The 25,856-nt window shown below is 33.2% G+C and overlaps 1 protein-coding gene across 3 annotated transcripts in view; it reads left to right on the forward strand.

Annotated features, from left to right (window-relative positions):
• The window catches only part of LOC128987901 (multiple coagulation factor deficiency protein 2 homolog), a 36,937-nt gene that overhangs the window by 5,533 nt on the left and 5,548 nt on the right, over nucleotides 1-25,856 (forward strand). The window contains exons 1-2 of one of the 3 annotated variants that reach the window (XM_054408986.1): nucleotides 16,588-16,637; nucleotides 22,440-22,565. The exons of 1 other annotated variant lie outside the window; for it this stretch is intronic. The gene's annotated coding sequence lies outside the window, so the exon portion shown is untranslated. Of the gene's footprint in view, nucleotides 1-16,581; nucleotides 16,638-22,439; nucleotides 22,566-25,856 lie in introns of those variants that run through there. One more of the 3 variants, XM_054408985.1, reaches the window with a different exon arrangement.

Here is a 25,856-nt window from a genome sequence, read left to right on the forward strand (position 1 = left end):
ATCTCATGTTTGTTTAGTGCTCGGGATGCGTATGAGACCGGAAACAACTGGTCATTGTGTGATTGTAACAGAACCGCTCCAATTGCTGACCCGCTAGCGTCGGTATGGACTACAAAGTCCTTTGAGAAATCCGGCATACGGAGAATTGTGGATGATACTAGCGCTCGCTTTAATGTTTCAAATGCTGCGATTTGGTCAGGGCCGAAAATGAAGGGAACTGCTTTCTTCTTTAACTGGTTGAGAGGCATGGTGATGGTAGCATAATCCTTAATGAATCGAGCGTAAAATGCTGTCATGCCCAAAAAACGAGACAACTGTTTTATGTTTTTGGGGGTGGGGTATTCGTCTATTGGTCTGGTTCTGTCTGGGTGTATGGAGATGGTGTGGTTGCTGAAAACATGGCCGAGAAATTGGATTTTGTTGGATGCTACTGTAATTTTCTCCGGATTTACGGTGAGTCCAGCCTCACAAAGCCTCTGAATGACTGTTCTAACCTTTTCTAAGTGATCCTCAAATGTGGAATCGCTGTAGATACACAAATCATCGAAGAAATTATAAATGTACTTAAATTTGATGTCACCAAAAATTTTGTCTATAAGCGAGGTGAGCACCATGCTACCTGAAGCAAGTCCAAAAGGGAGGAAATTAAATTCATATTGTGCCCAAGGTACGACAAAAGATGTGAAGGGCTTAGATTCTTCAGCAAGGGGAATCTGGTTGTAAGCAGAGTTTAAATCTAGCAATGTGAACCATCGCGCTTGGCCCAAGTGTTGGAAAGCGCTTTCAATCGTAGGCATTGGAGTAGCATCCAACTCCAAAATGGAATTGAGGTTCCTATAATCTACCACCATGCGGGTTTTTCCGCCCTTCTTAGGCACTAAAACGCAGCTGAGGCGTATTGGGAAGAGGATGGTCTGATCACCCCCTTCTGCAACAGGTCGTCAATGTGCTGTCGCATCAACTGAAGTTTGGGCGGTGCGTATTGATAAGGCTTGTTGCGCACGACCTTATTCTCCTTTACCCTAATGTGATATTTCAAAAGGTTGGTGCGGCCAAGCTTACTAGTTATAGTCTCGGGGTACTGAGAGAGCAAATGTGTGACTGATTGACGCTGCGATTCGGTCAAATTTTCACCCATAGTTGCTGGGTGATCTTGATGTTCGGCGACTGAGGTGAAAATCAGCGGTAAAGATTGTGGTGAACCATAGGGAAAACTGATTGTGTGATTAGCCATGTTTATGACTGCTTTAGTTTTTGTTAAAAAGTCAGAGCCAATCAATATTGGAACCGGTAATTTGTCGGTAACAAAAAATGTGAAGGTCCAAGAAAGATGTTGTATTTTAAAATGAACCCTCACTGTGAACTCAAATTTGATGGGTACCTCGTTAAGCGAGGTAATCATATAATTTGGAATTTACATTTCTGCGAATGGGGCGAAAGCCTGCCGGCTTCCCCTTAAATAATTAAACTAGCCTATCATCCTGGTCTTAGCTCTACTTAATAATTAATTATAGACTCATCCTGATAAAACGAAGGCATGTCGATCTCAGTAAACGGACAATCAGAAAATCCAACGAAGGGGACGGAGGCCGGCGACAGACAAGACCGAGGAAAACTCGATTTCGTAGCTCCTTGACGTTTCTCGAAAAAAAGGCAAGCGGCAGACCGAAGGAGGCGCGCCGATCGCAAGGCCAGCGATTTAGTTGTGTGGCACTATATAAAATAGTGGCGCTGAGCGTCACAAGGAGTCCTTCAATCTCCAGTGTAGGAGTCCTGCTCTATGATTTTTAGACCAGCAGAGTTACAAATATCTAACATCTACAGTTGGATATCAAATTAATCAATCCACAAAATAATAAAAACAAATGATAACTGTAAACAAATATTTAGTTGAAGAACCAATGTTTTATTCTTCATAAAATCTACCGTCATTTACCATGACAAACCAATAGAAAAAGACAGTTAAAAAAATCAATTTTTCATTTCCCTCTCTTTTCATCACATCTCCCCAGCGACAAATGTAAAACACGTGATACAGATTAAGACGGCAAGCTACACTGTCAATAGATCTTTCAGCCGAAGCGCAGTCAACAAATCAGGGTAGTCTAACAACAAATAGAGCACTTAACTAGGGGTATATAATTGTAGAGGGGTGATGACCGCAGCACGCGCTTGTCAAAATATTGACCCTGGGATACACCTTGGGCGCGTGTCGCCAAAATTGACTTTACAACTGACAGCCACGCTCCTCGCTGTATTAGGGGCTATTGTTGAGTGTGTGACTTTTTTGTCGGTTGATAGGCTGTTTTAACACTATTGTCCACTTTGGGTGCGGCCTACAAAACACCCCCTAATTACGATGGGCGTTTAAATTTTAAACGTCCTGGTTAATTTAGTAGCTGCTTTGAGTTTTCGTTGTAAACTTTGTATCCTTTATGGTTTGTTTCGTAAAAAATGGGAGCGTTCAATTTTTATAATATTTGAATGGTTAGTCATGAAAACTATGCATTTATTCTTAGCGGTTAGGGCGTAAGACTTTTGTTTTAGAGATCTAGATTAAAATCCCACCAATTACCAAAAGTTTTCAACTATATGATATTGGAATGTCTGTTAATTAAATTATTATTGTTACCTTACAATATCCGTTTAGTGTTGGTAGATACTACATGTTTCGTGGCGACTGCCACATCCTCAGGTTATCCTCTTCTCAGATTCGTCATTAATTCAAAACATAAAACACTGAACACACGTAGAAAAACACATTACATTTATTTCTGTACAGTCACGGTGCGTGCACGCGTTTGGTCGGGCCGGCGGCGACTGGCATTGCAGTGTCCAGTTCAAGGTCACGTGACGTGTCGATCAGCTGATTCCTGGTTTACTCTAATTATTGTATCAAACAATGCGTTGGCCTGGGTATTTAATTTATCATTTAAAAGGTTGTTGCTGACGGATTTTGCTGCTTTGTAAATTTCGAAATTTTCTAATGCTGTTATTCTGTTTCTGTTGTTGCATCTATGGAGAATTTGTAGGTTTTCATCTATTGTAGAATAATTATGGTTGGTGTTAATTAAATGTTCAGCATAATTTGAAGTTTGAGTTACTTTGTTTTTAGGCAGGTGTTCATTGAACCGTGTTTTGAAAGACCTCCTAGTCTGTCCAATGTAAAATTTTGGGCAGTCGTTGCAGGCTATTTTATACACCCCGCATGTTTCGTATTTATTTTTTATTTGTGGCTTTTTGTTCAAAATGCTTTCTAGTTTGTTTGTGGTCTTGTAAGAAATTTTGTAATTTCTTTTCTTCAAAATGTTTGAAAATTTGTGGCATAATTGGTTATCGTAACTGAGAGTAACATACCGTTTTTCCCTATTTGCATTTGGGCGTATATTTTTCTTTCTATGCAGTATTTTTTCGAGCAGTGTGGGGTCGTAGCCATTGTCGGCTGCTATGTATTTAATAATCTCTAATTCTTTGTTGTAATCGTCTTCATTCATTGGGACGGTTTTCAATCTATGTATAAATGAGTTGAAAGCTGCCATTTTGTGTGAGGTTGGATGGTGTGAAGATGCATGAATTACTTGGCTGGATTGGGTAGGCTTGCGGTAAATACTGTATTGGAATTTGTCACTATTGCGTGTGATGGTTAAGTCAAGATAATTAATTTTTCTGTCCTGTTCTATTTCATTTTTGAATTTGATTTTTGGGTGTTTGTCATTCAGAAATTTGGTGAAAAGATCGATTTGTCTGGCATTGCCTTTGAATACGCATATTGCGTCGTCAGCATACCTCTGATAGAATATAACTTTATCTTTATATTTTGATGTTTCGTTGATGATATGCTTAGTTTCAAAGTCGTTAAGAAACAATTCGGCTAATATGCTGGATAATGGTGAACCCATTGCTAACCCTTCCTTCTGTATGTAGTAATTGCCTTTGTATTCAAAGTAATTTTGTTGTGATATAACTTTGGTTAGGTCTATCAATTCTTTGATTTTGTTTTGGCATAACGTGTTGTTTTCTGTCAATCGTTTCTCGAGTATAGCAATAGATTCCTCAACAGGTATGTTGGTGTACATGTTCTCAACATCAAGGGACATGAGAGTATGTCCGTTTGCGGGTTTGATTTCATTTAACTTGTCAATTAGTTCAATGCTATTGCGTAAGCTGAAGTTGGGGTTCAATTTTATGTTGTCTCTAATTATTCTGTCGATTTTCTTAGCTGTACGGTATGTTGGGGCTGATGTGTAATTTACTAGTGGTCTTATTGGTATGTTTGGTTTATGGACTTTTGGGAGTCCCCTAAATTTTGGGGCGTGCGGGGCTGTGATTTTGAGGTATCTTTTTGTGCCGTCTGAAAGGAGGTACTTCGACTTGTTGATTTTTGAGTTTATGTCCTTGAGGAAACGTGGGGTGGGATCATTTTTTAACTGTTCTATGTTATTGTTGGTGATGAACTGGCTTATTTTTTGGTCGTACTCATTTTCATACATGATTACTGTGGTGTTACCTTTATCGGCTTTGGTCAATATGGCGTTATTGGAGGACAGTTTATCTTTAATTTCTTTAGCCACTCGGAAGTCTTTAATGTTAGAATTTTTTTGTTTTTGAACTTTGGGGATTACGTTCCTTGTCAGTTTGTCATTCACTAGTACTCTTATTTCATTTTGTTCCTCGCATGGGAGCTCAAGTATTGTAGCTTCAGTGTTTATGACTTCATTGGTGAGATTTTTTAGGTTATTTTGGGGTTGTAAGCAATGTTTCAAACCTTTGTTCAGCAGGCATATTTCTTCGTTTCTGAATACAATGTTTGTTTCGTTTAGGACTTTTGGATAAAATTCGTGGTCACATTTAATGTTTTGGGTGTTATCACATCTAACCTGTTAACCATGCATGGTCAAACGCGTGCACGCACCGTGACTGTACAGAAATAAATGTAATGTGTTTTTCTACGTGTGTTCAGTGTTTTATGTTTTGAATTAATGACGAATCTGAGAAGAGGATAACCTGAGGATGTGGCAGTCGCCACGAAACATGTAGTATCTACCAACACTAAACGGATATTGTAAGGTAACAATAATAATTTAATTAATATAAAGCAATATCCAGAAGTAGGACAATGAATTCTGGAATGTCTGAATAATCCGAGCCCACCCTAAACTTTGTGTTTATCTACATGCTTAAACAAAAAAGGAGACTTGTCAGGCAAGATATTATTTCTTTGCATTGGGGAACTCATTTCATTAAAAAGCTATACGGAAATTTATTTTCATAGAGCAATAAATTTTAAAGTGAGTTAATCTCCGAATTTGTTTAGAATTTAGGTTTAAAAGGGACCTGTGCGCAAATTTCGCAATCCAAAAAATGTTTCCAAGGAAAAATTAATCCTTTTACCTTTCAAGTGTTATGTTTCCTTGAGACAGTTAGTTATTAGGAGAGTATAACTACTAATTTACTATTTGTTGCTTTTAGATCCACACCGTGGAGAGTGATTTACCAACTTCAAACAGGTTATAATTTTTTTAAAGTAGCCTATTTAAAATCCATATTCATGAACTGTTGTGTCTTTGTGTTAACAATCTGACTGTGGTCTGACTGGAAGGATCAGCTCTTTACATTTAAACGTTGTAAAGAAAGTTGTTCAGCGTCACTATGTTTATAAACGAATAAATTCAACGTTATGAGAGCGAAATCCTAAAATTATATCTTTTTAAGTACCATTCGTCACTGCACTAGAGCATAAGTTTTTAAATGATACCCGAATCGTAAAAAAATGGTTCAGTAGAGAGACTGAAAAAATTATGTAAGAGAGAAACCCTTTATTGCATAAAGTATATAGTTATATAGATTGAACGAAAGTATGAAACCTTTAATATGATTAATTACAAAACAAGTGGTTGTTTCTTATAGTCAAACATACACTACTGTAATAGTGTATAAATCTGTAGCCAAAAAGAGAACATTTATTCAACTTGCCTGTAAATGTATTATTAATAGTTGGTTAAATGTAAACACTACTTACAAATGTATTTGACAATCAAATTAACATTATTAAAAATGTAAGTCAAACTAAAAAAAAAATAAATAAAAATCCGTGATACTTTTAGCCCTGGTAAATGTCGAAATAGGATGGTTATTGAACCCTCCTGCCGCGGGCTTCAGAACCTATCTGCATATGCAAACTGCAGATTGATATGGAGATATCACGACCCCACTGATAATGTGATATAGTTAGATATCACGTTATTGTCATCGATCCTTTCTGAATATCCATTAGCATCTGGATTTGTGAGTACCTTATTTAAATTTATGCATTTGCAACCTAGTAAGCATCTGCGGCAAAGTTATAAGGATAGGATTAAGTGGAGTTCTACTTTTGGGAGTAAAGGAGGATTTAACAAAGAATTAAGAGGTTAAAAATTTAACATTTTACTTTTGTAAAACACTACTCTAGAAGTCTTTATTTCTTAAGTAAAGCCATGGCGATACTTAATCGGGCTTCGGGTCCAAGGTAGCATAACTACACATACACAATAACTAAAAGTAAAACTTTTCATTTTTAAACAATAACAGTTGTATGCATTGAAAATAGATTGAACTTAAATTGAAGAATGAACTTAAATGCGAATATATGAATATAGTAAGACAATTGAAGCGTATGTCAGAGGTTATAAGTATTTCTTACCTCCCCACTCATCTTATATGAAACAATTTTTCAACAATACCACAAAGACGACACAGTTACTAATACCTTAAATTAGGTAATTTGTATAAAAAAAAACTTTGAGTTTTCTTTTCCGAGTGGGTTTAACTTTGGCTCTTCTACCCAACCAATTTTCATAATGTTGGTCATAAATTAAAGGTATGCACACAGATTTGCCATCAAGCATCGACGTTCTCTTATCTGACGTATATTACTCCAAATTGTTCCAAAAATGGAGCTATTTAACATTGATTGATAGTTAAATGATTTTGTTTGATCAATTACCAGTAACCTGTCATTTCGACGGATTTCACCTAGTTTATGTAAAAATACATTTCTCCATAACACCAGCAGTATAGAATGTTTTGTTTTTGAGGTAGCCTAACTAAATTGGATATCCTGCGTTCACTACGTTTTCCTATCTCTATATTTTTATTTTGCAGTGGAATGTAAAAAATATTGGTTTTGAAATGTATTCTCATTTTATATACATTTCATTATTACTATTTTTTAAATATACAAGTAATTTTCTAAATCGTATTCAAAGAGTGTGTCACAAGGTTATAATTTAACGTGTACACTTTAATATAATTTGTATTACAGTGTATAACTTTATACTTTGCAGTTAAGAGTTTAATTTTTGGTAATGCATAATCTATTGAATTGATTTATTCTTTTCAGACATAACCAATGCAGGTAAATAAGTTTACTTTGATAAAGTAGATGAGTTATTGTGTTATAACAAGTACGGTATATTTTATCAGTTACAATAACATTTAATAGCAAATTTATCCAAATTGGTTGTGTAATTTCTCCAAACTAAAAAATAATATGAATTGGACTGAAAATATACATTCAAAATGATTAGGCTTAGCAAATTGACAAAGTATATTATCGTACTTTGTACTATTAAAATTCATCACTTTAGCAACTGCATATGATTTGTGGAGATAATGATGGGACAGATTGGTTTCTAATTGTAAACGCACCCTGATTCATGAATAATGCAATGGTCATTAATAGAGAATTGTACTTTGTACCATTGTACTCTCGTTGGTATTTTTTTGCGGTGAATATACAGTACTTCCAAAACTGACTGTATTACAGTAAATATTAAAACAGTCCACACTCAATTGCATAACATAAAACATGTGAAACAAATGTTCGTTTTGTGATGTGTTAGAAATGTTCTATTATAAAATGTTACTAATATTATAGTAATAATAATATTTCCAAAAATATATTGTAAGTAGATAGAAGATAAGTAGAGAGCAACCATTAACTGATCATCCACTCTGACAATTATTTGAGGAACCGTTTATTATTATAATTTTACACAGAGTGTTTTCGATGCTCACCAATAATTGGTGAAATAAATGTTTAATAATAAAATGAAATTAAAGTCCCAAATAGTTTAAAGAGCAGAGATGTTTTCCAAAAACTATCTTTTAAGATCCTCAATCAATTGTTTTAAAAATGCAAAATTAAAAAAAGGATTTTCCAAAATATGGGTGATTAAATTTTAAAAAGTTTTGAATTGCAATGTTTAGGCACTTAAGACTTTTAATACTATGCAGTAAAACGAAAATAACCAAATTACGCATAAAAATATGGAGATCATATTTTATAAAAAAAAAAAACACTTATGGAAAGCTGTATCAAATTGTCACGCAATGACGCTATCATTGGATTCAAACATTGTATACTTAATTAAGACTGCAGTCTTGAAGAATACCACCGTAAAAAAGGTTTGAGTGCCAGGTTAAAATTTAAAATGGACTTTTTAGTATTTTTAGCGAATTTCCCATATAGGGAATAAGCTATTACCGTAGGTCTCATGGTAAGACCTAGACCCGGGACCGATTTACTTTTTCGTTTTGAGGTCCCCAGAGGCCAAAAACACCATCCATTCAAATTCACATATATATATATATTTATATATGTGTCCGTTAGCGCGATAACTCGAGCAAAAATGATCCGATTTTGATGAAATTTGGTACAAAGGTGTAAACCTACATTTATTCGAACGAGTTCGCGAACCAGCATAATCGGACCATGGGAACAGGGGTTTATGGGGTAAAAATAGGTTTTCCTATTTTTAACCGTAAAATTAAAAATTTAGTTGAGAAATTTCTTTCTCAACCATTTTGTTGAGAAGAAAATAATTTAGTATATTGAAGCGCCGTTTTATGCCTAACGGTCACGGAGAAAATTCAAAAAAGTTTAATTTAAAATTCCCATGTTATTCATATGGAGAAAATGAAAACTGTTGTAGTTTATTTGTAATGGATATATGTTGATACAATTTTGCAAATTTATTTATTTCATTCTATACTATTGAAATATGGTCAAAAAACACTTTTTACCTTCCCCGTAGCAGGAAACCTAAGCACTGGTTAAATCTAATGTTATTTAAATTGGGAATAAATATGTCTTATTTATGTAAATACTAGCAGAGTACCCGTCCTTCGTACGGGGTTGGCATATAGTAAAATGCTTATTGCAGTTATACTCCAACTTAGCGTTTGCAATGGGGGAGGATACAGTTTGATAACATTTGCTTCTTTAAATTTTTCATGCAATTAAAAACATGAACATAACTGTAAACAATCCTACTTTGACAGTTCTCCATTCCCTATCACAGTTTTTTGTTGCTGCCTGGTTCAAATTAGGCGATTTCATAAATGCAAAAAATATTAGTGCTGCACCCTGTTAGTAAATCTTATAACATGAGCTATCATCATGCCAAATTTCAGCCCGATCCGTCCAGTGGTTAAAGCGTGATTGACCTTCAAACAAACAAACAAACAAACAAACAAACACACAAACTTTCACATTTATAATATTAGTAAGATTTTAGTAAAAATGTAATCAGACAAGTTGAAATTCGCCTAGTCTGCAGGTTTGCTGCGGCGGGTGTATTATCAATTTCTTTTCGTCATTCACATCCACATGAATAGAAAAATTATTAAATACTGAACCTCAACGGATTTTCCTTACCCAGATAGTAATGTGTTAAACGCTGTACGTCTCTAATGTTATTCATGTATCCATATTCTTAAAATGTGTCAAATTTCTTTATTTAGTTTTAATCTTTTAACGTTGATTTGAAACAACACGTTGGATTTCTCAACTAAGTATTGAAAATATATATTTAAAACTATCTATTGAACAAATATTGTTTATACTGATGACGAATCTTTTTGGATGACAAATTAACAAAATAGTGAGAAATTCCCATTGTTTACCAAAATTTCTGCATCAGTGGTATTTTTGAAATTCTCGAAGGTTTTTTTTCATCAGCGGTTTTAACCGACTCTGGTAATCTAACCGTTTTTGTAACAGCTGGAAAAATAGTTTCCTAGAGGAATACGAGGTAATTATGGTTTAACCATTACAACCCCATTTACCTTAATTGTTCAAACTAAATAGTTTCTACTACGCTTAGGCTATTACATAAAAAAAATAATCAAATAAATTATTTGTCAAAAGGGTAATCCTCCATGATCTTTTCACGCTGTTAAACATGTTTCTCAATTATCGACGGTATTGAAACAAGACGCTCTGCCAGTTTGTCACCAATTAGCGCTGCAGCTCCAGTTAATGAAAGCTCGCTCAAACATCAGTAATTGAAAATACATTTCGGCTCGGCTAAAGTTGGGGTGTTTCCATCGCAACGAACACCATCGATTGCTCTTATGTCTAGAGCGCTCGCTGAATTTTAACTCTCTTCATCTGTAACGAAAACCGATTAATTTGTACTAGTGAATAAGTATGAATATAAAAATTTAAATAGTTTCTTGAGGCCATTAAGAAATATAAATTAAATGCATTCAAGATAAATGTCCCTTTTTACCTTCACGACTCGTTAGTTTAAAATCAACTATCATAAAATTGTCCACATAATAGAATCATCAAGTTTTAGAAAGTTTGACCATACATGCATTAAGAAAAATGAGAGTTTATCTGCTAAACAAATGTACCCACTGTTATGTAATATGTTCATTTATATTATTGATGTAGTTAAAAATGATTTTTCCAAATTGAAAATATTTACTGTTTACAGCCTCTTTATTTTTGAAACAATAAAATTTGTAGTATCTAACAATAAGCTAAGATTTGGTAATACTGTCCATAGCTATAATACAAGACCCCATCGATTGGTTGAACATCATAAATTAGAGCTTTAAAAAAATCACCTATAAAGGAAACAAATATTTTGACCATTTGCCACAAAATATCAAAAAAGAAATAAATAATACGAACAGATTTTCAAATTTGGCAAAAGCATTTCTAATTCAATCAGCGTTTTTGCTATCGGGGAGTTTTGTTCTTGACTCTTTTGATTTTGACTCTTTCTCTTATCAATTTTGAATGTAATAGAACTAAAGCCGGGTAGGTATTTTTTGAATAACCTACTCATTTAGTTTTAGTTCCCATGACTCTATTTCATGTAACTATATGTTTGGGTATTATGAATTAAAGATATTTTGATTGATTGATTGATTTATTGATTATGGAGGCTAGTGTTCAGTAAAAGGTTTATATTGACTTTTAGATTAATAAAAGATTAGTAACAATAGGTTTTATGAACAAAAGTCATGCTTATTTACATTAATTAAGTTGAGCTAATCAAACGAGGACGGATTCGTAGAAAGCAAAAGTATTGTATTCTGGCGATATCTTGTAATGCACTGGATACGATAAAATAAATAAAAATGTATTATTTATAATCGTAGGTAATGACATAAAACCAACGTATAGAAAACGTGCTTTTTCGGTAGTTTTACTTTAAATTCTCAATAAATTAACAATCACTAAATTAAAAATAAATTCAGCAGCTTAATATTTACGGGATATTCTTGTGATTTTGTCTAAAAGGATAAGCGGTGTTGCTAAAAGTGAACAATATAAACCATCTAAAATTAATAGTACTAGGCCTACCTTGACCCCTATGGGTCCTACCATTGACTATGTCCTACATAGATATATATTTGGCGCAGCGAGGACTCATTTAGAGCCATGGGATTATTTAAAAATATTTTATTTATATTTTTAAAGAGTATCACTCTTTAGACAGTTATCTTCTAATACTGGAACCCAAAATAATGTTCATTATGTATATTGCCTTCCGGATTAGTAAACATAAATTATATACTGTCAGACATACACCCTGTCCGCCACCGTGTTGTAATCATAAGTTGTATGGCCATGTATTTACCGTTTTTGTAAGACGTATTATATGACGAAATTAAATGAAATGAAAATTATTTATTTATACAGGCAAAGCTAGGGCCACATGGCCCTCTCTTACGCTTAACCTGTGGACGAACTCCTAAGATTGATAAATTAATAAATTACTTCCAGCTTGACAATGACACCATTGACGACAAACCGGTTGACATATAGATGACTTTCGGATTACAGTAATTGGTTATAAAAAAGGTAACTTAACCTCTTGTATACAAAATAATGTTTGGAAACATAGTGTTAAGAACGAGTTATAGCGAATTTCCCATATAAAGAATAAGGGACATGGAAACGGGGGTTTATGGGGGTAAAAATGGGGTTTTTCCAATGTTTGACCCTAAAAACAAAAAATTTGCAATTTATTTCCAAACCATTTTTTAGAGATTAAAAAGACATACTTTAATATATTGAAGCACTATTAGTATGTCTAACACGGTCATAGAAAAATTAAAAAAAGTGTAATTTATAATTCCCATGTTATTTTTATGGATAAAATGAAAACTGATGTAGTTTACTTGTTTATTGATAAACTATCCATAATCAACATATACTTGTTTATATGTTGATAAAATCTTGCAAATTTATCTATGTCATCCTATGTATTATTGACGTATGGGCAAAAAGACGGGTTTACCTTCCCCGTAGCAGAAAACCTAGGGTTATTTAAATTGGGAATAAATATAATATTTCTTATTTATAGAAATATTTTAGTAAAAATGTAATCAGACAAGTTGAAATTCGCTTAATCTGCAGGTTTGCTGTGGCGGGGGCATTTAATTTTATTATAGCTATAAATCCATGTTCTACTTATTTTTTCGAATCCCAACATTTTGAACCACCTATGAAGTTCCAACATAAATGTATGTAAATACAACATTTCGAGACATATTCGACGATTTTTAGAGCAATAACACACATTTTGTGAATTAATTGAAAGAAATATTGGGCGAAGAGAAATAAACAAACCTATGAATTGTATGGTAAAAAATTATGGTTTCTATGAAGAGATATTCCTTTGAAATATCTGTTAAACTCCCATAAAACACCAGAAAAATAGAAACTTGATAGAATAGCATTGTGTGCTTTAGATTATATAACACAAAGGATCCAACCGATCAAACGCTGGTTTCTGATTGGTTGCTTGTTTAATGACGTCACACAACAATGACTTTGCTGCTTCACTAATGCACTCATTATTACAACACTGGTTTGTTACATTTGTCCCTTTCATGAGTAAAACTCGATTATGTACCTGAAAGCGAGCGAGCGCGAATCAAAGAGAGTTTAGCAGTGTTTAACCGAAGAGCAATTGAAGTAATTGCCTCGATGTTAGTTATATGTATTCTGACTCGTGAGGGATGGATACATAGTAATTATTTTCGAAATCTGATTTAAATTGTACATATACAGGTTAATTATTTTTGACATAATACAGTTTTCAATTGGATTAATTAAGAACAAAACATGGGCAAGAACGATGATTAGATATAATGCATTATCGTACTTGAACGATGTAATTCGTATACTTCTTATTTTCATGAGATGGTAAATTATAATTTGATGGAAGAAACTATATAATTAAGTATTAAAATGTAGCACTCTGATCAAATGAATTACTATATTCTAGGCTACCTAGAAATGTATAAAACGTTTTGGGAGGCCGGAGATCTAATAAATTATCCAATTTTTTTTTTATATGTTGCCAGAAAAGTATTTTACGAACTAACACTGTATGCCTAGGATACCAAAAGAAAAATAAAGTAATTCGATAATAGGTCGTCAATTGTAGGATAATAACCCCCACCGCAGCAAACCTGCAGACTAAGCGAATTTCCATTTGCCTAATTCAACATTCAATTAAATGCATTTAAAAAGCATTAGGTTTAAAAAAGTACCTAGGCTTGCTGCTAGAGGGAGTGTAATAAAGTGTGTTTTAGTAAAATATTAATAGCTTAGTATAAAATAAATACATTTTCCAAGTTTGATCAAAATATATCCATTAACAATCAAACTACAACAGTTTTCTTATTCTGCATGGCAATTTTAAATTTTTTTCTCCGTAACCAATAACTAACCGAGGACACTTCAATTTCTTTTTTCTTTAAGCGCTTTAAAACCCTACTTCCATGATCCGATCACGCTGGTTCGCAATCTCGTTCAAATAAACGTAGGTTTGCACGTTCCAAATTTCATCAAATCGGATCATTTTTGTTCGAGTTGTCTCGGTAACGGACACATATACTGTTAATTAAAATATACCGTTTGTTAAATCTTTTACTGGAATTGCGTAATTGTATTACATAAATATTAGTATGATGATATGCATTTGAACGGATGGTGTTTTTTGGCCTCTGTGGTCATCAAACGAAAATAATATCTGTCCCAAGTCCAGGTCTTTTTGAGACATATGGTAAAAGCTTGTTCCCGATATGGGAAACTAGCAGAGCACCCTTCCTTCGTACGGGGTTGGCATAAAAGTATATAATCCTTATTGCAGTAATACTCAAGCCTTGCGTTTGCAATGGAGTGGACACATTTTGATAAAATTTGCTTCTTTAAATTTACGGTATACTATAGTATTACACATCTACCACAGCCATAATGTTCTACCACTTCACCTAAACAACAGAGAAAATTTAATTTTTAAAATTTGCAAGATATCACCAATTATTCATGAAATTAAAAACATAAACATAACTGTAAACAGTCCAACTTTGACAGTTTTCATTGCATATCACGGTTTTTTGTTGCTGCTTTGTTCAAATAGCCAATGGCTTAAATTAGCTGTTTTCACAAATGCAAAAAAATTTAGTACTGCACCCTGTTGGTAAATCTTTTAACTTTTAATGCTTTTGCATATCATAGAACATTTTTTTAGTTGAAACAACTGACTAAATTATTTAATTCCCTTTTAATATGAATACTCCTTTGGTTAACATGGAGAACTACAGAGCCACTGGGGCGGTGCCTGAAAGGATTTTTGAGATAAGAATATGCCTAAATGTTAATCGGGAATGTGAGCTATCATCATGCCAAATTTCAGCCCAATCCGTCCAGTAGTTTATGCGTGATTGAGTAACACACACACACACAAACAAACAAACTCACAAACTTTCAGATTTATAATATTATAGTAAGATAAGATTCACTAAAATACTTTTTTAGTATACAAATATAGCAAATTTAGTTTTATCACAGAAACCAATTCTTTAAATATTTGTAGTGTTGTGAATCTTCCTACATTACAAACATTCACCATCACTTTTACCTGCAATGAAATTTAAGTGATTTTCAAATTACTCTGTATGATATTCTTGTGGGTTGAGAAAGGACCATACATAATAGACAGATTGAAGTTACAAAATACCTGGGTACCAAACATCGACAAGACAGATTTTTAAATTGTCTGGACCACATTCTCTACACGAATTTAACAAATAAGATTATACTCGATTTCTAGTGAAAAACAATTATCGAGATAGTGTCTTATAGACCGCCACTGCACCGTGTTGCGGTACCACGTTGTCATGGCAACCAAACTGTTTATTGATTCTGTCCAGTTATACTTCATCCCTTTAACCATTTTACACCAGTACAACCCCCTCCCCCTCTCCCACACTACCAACCCCTTCCAGACTTATCCTTGACTTGTTTAGATCCTAACATCAACGGCGGTAAACTGGCAAATGGACAATTTGATTTTTGTGTAATAAAGCAATGATATATTTTCTATATGAAATGCATATGGAGAAAACCTTTCATAGTTGGCTTTACACAGTTATGTTTGAAATTATAATATGAAAAGTATGTTTACTATTGCTTCGCAACCACGCGTTTTCTGTTTGATATCCAGTATAACAAGATAAAAAAATAAATATATTTATAAAATATCATTGATAGAACATTCCATAGTCAATGGTGTCACCAGAATAATTTGACTTACTTAATTAAAAAAAAAAACATATGTTATATTATCATTTTGAATCGTCGGTGGAAAAAGTGTCAGGTCTTATGCAGACATTAAGTATTTCCTTTTGCTATGCAGCTACGAAGTTAAAAATGATCACGAAAATAGAGCTCTAGGGTTAAACCAAGAATAAGCCTAAGGTAAGCCTGGGTCTGTAGATTATCAAAGCACAAATTTAGTCTAGTGTTTTTGCTTGATCGAAGGATAGGCTGATCTCCCCTTTAATAGCAGTGTAGATTATATTATATTTCATTTTTAGATTGAAGATGATTAGATTTTTACTCCATTCCGTACTCTGAAATATTCTAAGGCATTTATATTGAAAAAGTAAAAGAGAAATAGAGTGTATTTAATTTATTTTCAAATTATTTGTCATAACTGACACACTATAGTAGGCTAATCGTATAGCAAATCACATATATAATCATTGAACCAATGTTAGAAAGATAGACAAATTTATGACAATGTACGAGGCAAATGAATTGTCAAATTCACTATTCTCTGGAAAACACAAAATAAAAGAGAAAGTCTATGGCCAGCGTTTAAAGAGGCTTTACATACATTTATTGTCATATAACACACGAACACAACCTAGTGGCGAATGCCACAAACATATCAAGTAGGCAGGCGCAAGTCTCGCTTATTGATCAGCTGATTGTCAAGATGGAGTCTTACCACGGCCTGCACTGACAGTTCTGCTGGAATTGCCTTTATAAACAGGTAAACAACAACAAATAAATTATGTTTCTCATCATTGACAGCGTCTGTTCATACCAAGTTGTTCTTCAACCATGAACAGTATTTAACTGAAGAAAATATTTGTCTCAAGATTAATTTGAGACGTAGATTTATTGTTTTTAAACATTGTTTACTCTTTATAAAGACTATTGATAATAAACGTATGCGACAAAGGGTTAACTTATACTTGGTAACTTTCGGAATAACTGTGTATAATGTAAATTTTATTGATTCAAAAATGGTTCTCAGTATATTATTGAGTAAGTTAGTTGTAGTACATATGGTACACGTTATTGATTATCAATAATTGTAAAACGACTAATTCCTTCATAACTGTTCAATTAAAATATGAAAAAATATATTTTACTAACACCATTTTATTCTTGGAAAAATAATTTGGTAGTTTTTTTAAGGCAAATATATTATTCACAAGTTTTTTGTACTGTCAATAATCCTAATTAGCTAAAACATAATATTAATTACAGTACATAATACATTACATTAATACATTAATACATTACATATTACATAATAATTACGTAGTAAACACTTAATATTAATTCAATTACAGAATTGTTTAATAAGGTAGAAGGTAGGTCATGACTGCCCACAGGTAATTTAAACCTTTTATTGGAAAACTCAGTGATCCAGAGGCTATACCATAAAAATGAAACTCAATTGAACTACGTATTTGTACGCTTCTCATTCAATATTTTGTATCTAGCAAAGTCTTTGCATGGGGATTTTTTTGCAATTTGTCTTGTAAAGTCTCATTAATGCAATACGTACAATAAAATTGATGGAAACATCAAACAGATTAGGCCTAATGACGACTCTGTAAATAGGTTTTACATTACTGGGTTTAGTACCTTACTTTTAAGTATTGTTTAGTGACATTTCAAACTGGAATTAAAATACAAACTATGAAAACCTAACGTTAAGAAACATGTTTATTTCAATTCACAAAAGTACTTATGAACCCCTGCCCCTACTAATCCTGCGTAAGTCTCATTTCGGTCTCAACTTCTCTAGCAAAAAACTCGTATTTTCGCACTCGAATATCACGGGGGTAGAACATGTGTTATCTTTGTGATGTAGATGTGACATTAGGACCCAGCCCACTATGTGAGGGGTGAGGTCTACCATTATGTCACATGACGGTCTGTGGGGGGAGGTCTATCATTACGTCATATGATGGTCTCTGGAAGGGGGGGGGGGGTAACCAAATCGTAATTACAAGCGAGGTTGTCAACAGGTGTCCGAAGGGCCATATGCCGCTACAAGCCCTACAGCTCCACTTGTACCCCACGCCTAGCCACCCCTGGGTGCTATTGTCAAGTGGGCTTTAAATAATTGTCTTACTGAGTGGATTTGCGCTAGTGTAGTGCGATTTGGATGGAAATTTGTAGACCAGAAGGCAATTTTTCAGTTTTGGTGTTATGGTGTGGTATTGGGTTTATGTTTGGACATCTATCTTCTATCTATATAAATAAAATTACAGTTTTGTCTGTACATTGATTAGAATCTTGCAGTTTTTGGTTATTTTTACGTTTCGTAGCCTAAGAAAGCCGAAACGAGTCTTATCTCAATTTCTGTCTGTCTGTCTGTTTGTCTGTTTGTCCATTCTGTGGTTCCGTCTGTAATGCCAAAATGTCATTTTACGCGGCCTACTCCTAGAAAACTAGAGTACAGATCAAGGTTCTAATCATTTTTCTGTATTTACTGGATTGATGAGAGTGTCTTTGGCTATAAAAACATGGATAACATGGCCTCGCTTCTTGGATAACAAAATAACGAACCATCAAAAACCCAATTTTGTTCGGTTTTTGTCAAATTTTGTCAAATTCACAAATGACAGTTTGTAAAGTACAAAGTAAAAAATCAACTGCAGTGGGTGATCGTGGATGTTGCTGTCATCTTGGAAGATCTTTCTGATTTCGCTGTGATCGTAACAGAGGTTTAACTTACAGATGTAGCTAAACTCGCTTTTCCAATGTGTCACTTTTGGTTTCTACTTACTAACATTTCGACAACGATATCGGTACTTTTCCTACTTAGGAAGTAAAACTACATACTTCCTAAGTAGGAAATCGTCAAAAACCCCAGATTTCTGCGTTTTAGCGAATTTCCCATATAGGGAATAAGCTATTACCGTAGTACTCATGGTAAGACCTGGACGCAGGACCGATTTTTTTTTCGTTTTGAGGTCCCTAGATGCCAAAAACACCATCCGTTCAAATTCATATATATATATATATATATATAAATATGTATATATGTGTCCGTTAGCACGATAACTCGAGCAAAAATGATCCGATTTTGATGAAATTTGGTACAAACGTGTAAACCTACGCTTATTCGAACGAGTTCGCAATCCAGCATGATCGGACCATGGGAACGGGGGTTTACGGGGGGTTTTATGGGGTAAAAATAGGTTTTTCCAATTTTTGACCCAAAAAACATAAAATTTAGCAATTTCTTTCCAAACCATTTCGTAGAGCTTAAAAAACAAATAATTTAGTATATTGAAGCGATATTATGCGCCTAATGGTTACGGAGAAAATTCCAAAAAAATTTTAAATTTAAAATTCCATGTTATTCTTATGGAGAATAAGTAAATTGTTGTAGTTTGCTTGTTTATGAACATATTTTGATCAAATTTGGAAAATTTTTTATTTCTTACTAACTATTAACATTTTACAAAAAAAAAAAACAGTTTTACCCTCCCTGATGCAGCAAACCTAAATACTAGTTAAACTAATTCTATTTAAATAGAGAATAAATGTTATATTTTTAAGTAAACATTTCAGTATAAATCCAATTAGTCAAATGGAAATTCGCTTAGTCTGCAGGTTTGCTGCGGTGGGGGTATCCGTTCAAATTCATATATATATATATGTGTGTCCGTTAGCGCGATAACTCGAGCAAAATTGATCCGATTTTGATGAAATTTGGTACAAACGTGTAAACCTACATTTATTCAAACGAGTTCGTGAACCAGCATAATCGGACCATGGGATCAGGGGTTTATGGGTGGTTTTACGGGGTAAAAATTGGTTTTTCTCATTTTTGACCCTAAAAACTTTAAATTTCTAAATTTCTCTCTAGACCATTTTGAAGAGCATAAAAAAACAAATAATTTAGTATATTGAAGTGTTTTTGAATGTTCATTGACTACGGAGAAAAGTTAAAAATTTGTAAATTTAAAACTCCCATGTTATTCTTATGGAGAATAAATAAACTGTTCTAGTTTGCTTGTTTATGGATATATTTTAATCAAATTTGGCAATTTGGTTTATTTCATACTAAGCTATCAATATTTCAATTGATAAAACACACCTCAACATCTTCCCCGTAGCAGCAAACCTAACTACAGTACTCACTAAAATTAATGTTATTTAAATAGGAAACAAATCTGAAAATTTATAGGGAATATTTTAGTAGAAATCAAGCCGGGTAAATGGAAATTCGCTTAGTATGCAGGTTTGCTGCGACGGGGGTATTTGTCACATTCCCTCCGAATGTTTGCTATATACAGGGTGTCCCGGAACTCTCTACCAATATTTTAGGGCATTGATCCTGGGTAAGAAACATACCTAAATATCATATTTAAATTTTCCGGAAGTCCTTACTCACACAGCCGCCATTTTGTTTTTTTCAGTTATTAATTTTTTTTCTAAAGTATGGTTAAACATACGAAATGGAAACTTTGCACAAACATTTATGACAACTAGACAAAGCTGCAAAAAAGTTATCAAGATTTTTCAAATTCATAAAACAAAATGGCGGCCATTAAAATTTTCTTTCTTAAATAACTCAAAACCATTGATTTTACAAAAATTTGAAATGGCCGCCATTTTGTTTTATGAATTTGAAAAATCGTGATAATTTTTTGGTAGCTTTGTCTAGTTGTCATACATGTTTGTGCAAAGTTTCTATTTCGTATGTTTAACCATTCTTTAGAAAGAAATTAATAACTTAAAAAAAACAAAATGGCGGCTGTGTGAGTAACTAAGGACTTCCGGACAATTTAAATATGATATTTAGTTATGTTTCTTACCCAGGAGCAATGCCTTAAAATATTGGTAGAGAGTTCCGGGACACCCTGTATATGTACCGATTATCGTTTAGAGATAACGTAATCTTTTAAATAAGAAACCTTTGTTTGGATAAGGGTGGTTTCTTCAAACTGTTAACATTAAAAGTTGCTTACAAATAATGCTATTTATGGGAAATAACTTTGATTTTCGAAAACTTAAAAAAAATTAAAACCAAGGGAGATTTATAACTTTGGTACTGCACCACATCAAGTGAAAGTTTTTTTGAGCAAACCATAGTCAGTTTTTAAAGCTTTATGTTGTTAAATTTATATGTTTCATGTTTTGTGGCCTGTGTATTTATTTATTTATTTATATATTTACTCACGGATTAACACTGTTATATATACTGAGGTGGTTACTTCTTTTAATCAGTGGTTTAATTTATACTGGTTTTAAAGTGCCAGCTGTTAGCAAATGTTGATATTAATGTATATTAGAATGCTTGATAATAATTAAACACATGTTAATTAATTTAAATGAGAAAAAGTAAACAAGAGTAGAGTGTGTGTTGCCTTATAAAGAAGATATTAAAAAATGGTTCAAATAAATTATTGTCATTCACCACATTCACTGAGTACTCATAATTTTTGTCAGTTTTTATTCGTAACAAACACCTATAATACAGTTTGATTAGAAGGACAGTTTGAGTTGGTCGTAAGTACTATAGTTTTTTTCTTAAATTTAAACGTTGGTTTTTGGTACTGCTACTTTTCCTTAGAACCGGTGGTAGCAGTAAGAATCATTTTTACGTACAAACACATCACTACATACAACTATAGTTATCGTTAGTGCTGCACCTTATTTCTTATTAAATTTAATTGATGTCTTACAGTAGGAATTTTAGCGTTTTCTGTCTGGACTCCAAAATGTTAGTTTATGCTATGAAATTAGTGCTATGAATTAGTGAACGATTTTTTTAGCAAACCATCATGAATTTTTAAAGCTTGGCGTTGTCAAAGTATAAATGTTTTGTGGGCTATGTATTTATTGACTTATTTATATATTAGTAGTGAGGTTGAGGTAGTATTTTAACTACTTTTAACCAGTGTGAAAAGTAACTTTAAATTACAGGCCTACCTTAGGGCTATGCCTCATAGATCTATAAAGCAATTTCTTTTATCATTAGATTATAAAATATGGACTAACACGATCGGGTGACATTTAATTACGAAGCATTCGTTTTGGCTTTGAAACCCTCAGATATTGTATTTACGAAGGTTTATATGTATTCCTGTACAGAATTGGTTTTGCTAGCATATCTGCAAAAATGCACACTAAATATGCAAACCAACTCCTGTTCTGAATATTAGGTTTCAACTTACTACAAGATTCCCGTAGCCTACGTAGAACGGGCAAACAGCTAGTTATGTTTATTTTAAGAGGTCGGTGGTATATTTTAAATTCCAGTTGGTCTTCCGCATAAGCCTCGAACCTGTGAGTTGATTGTATCCTGCAAAACAAGGGCTATCAGGTATAGGACATGAGTGAAATTTATTGATAACATGTATTAGCGGACATTATGATGCAAACACAAGAAATCGTTTTGGTTGAAGAGGACACAGTCCTAAAATAGCCTCAATCTAGTAGGAACAGAAGGGTTTCAGCTTTCTAGACTGAAATATCAAGAATAAGCAGACATCATCGTCATGTAAAGCGGTGTTTATTTATATATTTTTATTTGTAGTCTATCACACTACCGGACTGAGCCGATAACTACCCTAATTGAAAGCATTTCCATCACTGATCAGTCAGGCACAGGCTTCGCACAACTCTTCAGGATAGTAATTCAACCCGATCATCAAGTGGAAAGGTATTTAGAGCATCAAAGTTAATTTCTCTCAATTAATTTGTATAGAATTTTAAACTGAAGGAAATCTAACCAAAAATAATTTGTATTATTGAAATCGACACAAACAACAAAGACAGAAAACACAGTTGCTAATAAAATAACAAAACAATAAATAAAATAATAAAATAATAAAAATAACAAATGCTAATACTGTCAAAATTAACCGTATAGGAACATTTGTTCAATCATTAACGTTTTTATTCTATAGGGCCTACGTGGTTGTGGATGGTTGGAGGTGGCCATGGGTATATACTGTAATCACGGTTTTAAACTTCATTGACAATATAGGCTTTCCCAATGAATCAAGAATCAAGAATATTTATTTACCATTAAATAACAGAACGTTACAATAGGCATCGTCAGTGCAAAAATACATCACAGTCAGTCTATAATACAATCAGTCTTAGCTTCAAATCCATCTACAAAATTCTAAAAATCCAAAAAATTCAAAAAATTAAAAGTCTAAAAATTCATCTACAGTGTAGAAAGCCTTACTTTTTAACCATTTTGTAATTACAGTATTAAATTTCTTAATAGGCAACAGCCTCACAATCTCTGGCAGTTTATTGAAGAACAACAGTTGTTGGTATTTATGGCTCTTTAAGTACTTGTGCAGTCTAATATTAGGTTTAACAAGATTACCTCTATTTCTTGTGTCATGATCATGAACTGATAACTGTTGATTAAAAGTTTCTAAATTAGATTTTACAAAAATAAGATTGCTGTGGATGTAAATACAAGCAAGGGTCATAATATTAAATAGTGGAAAAATTGTTCTACAAGAGTCTGAAGAATCTAGCCCAGCCATAACTCTGAGAGCCTTTTTCTGCCATATGAAAGCATCTATGGCAGAGGGTGAGTTGCCCCAGAGCTTTATTCCATACAATAGATGCGTGTGGAATAGACCAAAGTAGGTCATAAGCAACACATCTTCACTGACACATGTTTTCAGTTTTCACAGTAGACACACTACTCTTGACAGCCTTTTACATAGACTATTTACATGTACATCCCATGAGAGTTTACTATCTAAATAGATACCTAGTAAATTAACAGGTTTAAATAAATCTTCATCACAGTTAATATCTATCACATTTTTCAAAGAAAATAAAATATGTACGGTTTTGTCATTGTTTAAAACTAGGTTATTTGCTGAGAACAACTCTTGGGCCTGTGCCAAAGCTCTATTCCGTTTTGTCAAAACATTTTCCAGATTAAGATCAGAATGAACAAGGGTTGTATCATCAGCATACAATATTGACATGGCAGTGTTATTACAGCTGAAGTCATTCACAAAAACTAAAAACAAAAAAGGTCCAAGTACGGATCCTTGTGGCACTCCGGCATGTATATTTGCAAAGTTTGAAACCCTATTATCTAAACTAACAAATTGTTTTCTATTACTAAGGTAACTTTCAATAAGCTTCAACTCCATATTTCCAACCCCATAAAAGTCTAACTTCTTACAAAGAATAACATGTGATACAGTGTCGAAGGCTTTACTTAAATCTAAAAGGCTAGAACTCACAAAACACTTGCTCTCAAAACTATTCAAAATGTGATTTACGACAGATTCTACAGCATCCACTGTAGAGTGCTTAGGCCTGAAACCAAATTGGTAACTGTACAACAAATTACTATCCACAAAGTATTTATAAAGTTGAGTAACTAAACAAGATTCTACAATTTTACTTAAAATAGGAACGATGGTAATAGGTCTATAATTTTCAGGGTTTTCTTTATCACCTTTCTTATAAATAGGGGTAACTTTAGATGTCTTCAGGCAATCTGGAAACCAACCTTGGCCAAGAATTAAATTAAAGAGATAGGTCAGAGGTTCTAAAATTAAACATATTATATTTTTAATTACACAGTTTGAAATACCATACACATCTTCGCTACGGGAATTACTAATTTTACCAACAACAGCCTGCACAGTTTTTTCTTCAACAAGTTCCCATTGAAATTTATTGTTATTGTCATCTACTGTTACAAAGTTACAATTATTTAGGTATTTAGAGTAGGCTACACTATTAACATTTGGGTCTTTGCCCTTCATGACATTTGCAGAGACGTTTACAAAATAAGTATTAAGTATATCTGGACAAATAGGTATTTGAGGTTTTGTTACTACTTCTAGCTTACATTCCTTCTTAGCAACTATCCAAGCAGCTTTGCATTGATTTTTTGCATTGGCAATATACTTATCATTGGCTGATTTCTTAGCCTTACTGATGGCTAAGTTAAAAACTTTTTTTAAACACTTAAAATTCTCTTTGTCTTCTAACATTTTGGTATGCTTCCATTTATCTCTTAGGGCTAACAAGTGGCTTCTCATTTTATTCAGTTCTGGTGTAAACCATTTAAGACCTACAGCTAATTTCTGTTTATTATTTACAGCTACTTTAGGACAACAAATATTATAGTACATAGTCAAACTATTTATAAAATTCATTTATAAAATTATCAGCAGCGTCATTTGCATTTATACTACCATATGGATTACTCCAGTCGTTACCTGCTAAACATTCCTTAAAATTAAGCATCCTTTCCTCTGAACACAATCGTTTCAGACGCTTAACTGAAGGTTGGCTCTCACCTTTAACTGAATGTGATTCATTCATTAGTTTCCATTTTACCCACACCCCAGCATGGTCAGAGATAATATCTGGTTCCAAGAGGGAAACATCTAAGAAATCGGCAGCCACATTTGTAACTATATTATCCAGACATGCCTTTAGCCTAGTAGGAGCATGGTATGAGCAGTATATCAAAAGATCTTAGCAAGTTTAGATATTCTTGTGTTTCGGATTCATCAGTTTTTAATATTTCAACATTATGATCTCCTGTTAGAATGAAATACTTAGTACAATATGGCTTATTGGTTAAAACATTTCTCTAGATATGTTAACTAGACCGCAGAAATTAGTGCTTTGTTTGATTATGCATTTGAAACACTCCCTTAAACTCACAAATTTAAAAAAAAAAACACCTATTTAAGAAATTATAAATTCTATATCATGTGATATTTCATTCAGCATATCGATTTAATCGTCCCACTGCTTATTACGATTAGATAAACAGGAAATCCCAAATCATTTTGCATTTTATTCAGTTATTGGTAATATTAATACATAAATAGTTCGCCTATTCAATTTGGTTGCAGGGAATAGTATTACGAGAATGCGATTTTTTTTTAATTTTATTATTTTATAAAGTTGTTGAGAATATTCCAAATAACATTCACATTTT

This window comes from Macrosteles quadrilineatus, unplaced genomic scaffold (genome assembly GCF_028750875.1).
Source record: "Macrosteles quadrilineatus isolate MER2022 unplaced genomic scaffold, UCM_ALF_1.0 Scaffold_2__2_contigs__length_208266976, whole genome shotgun sequence".
Taxonomy (NCBI): domain Eukaryota; kingdom Metazoa; phylum Arthropoda; class Insecta; order Hemiptera; family Cicadellidae; genus Macrosteles; species Macrosteles quadrilineatus.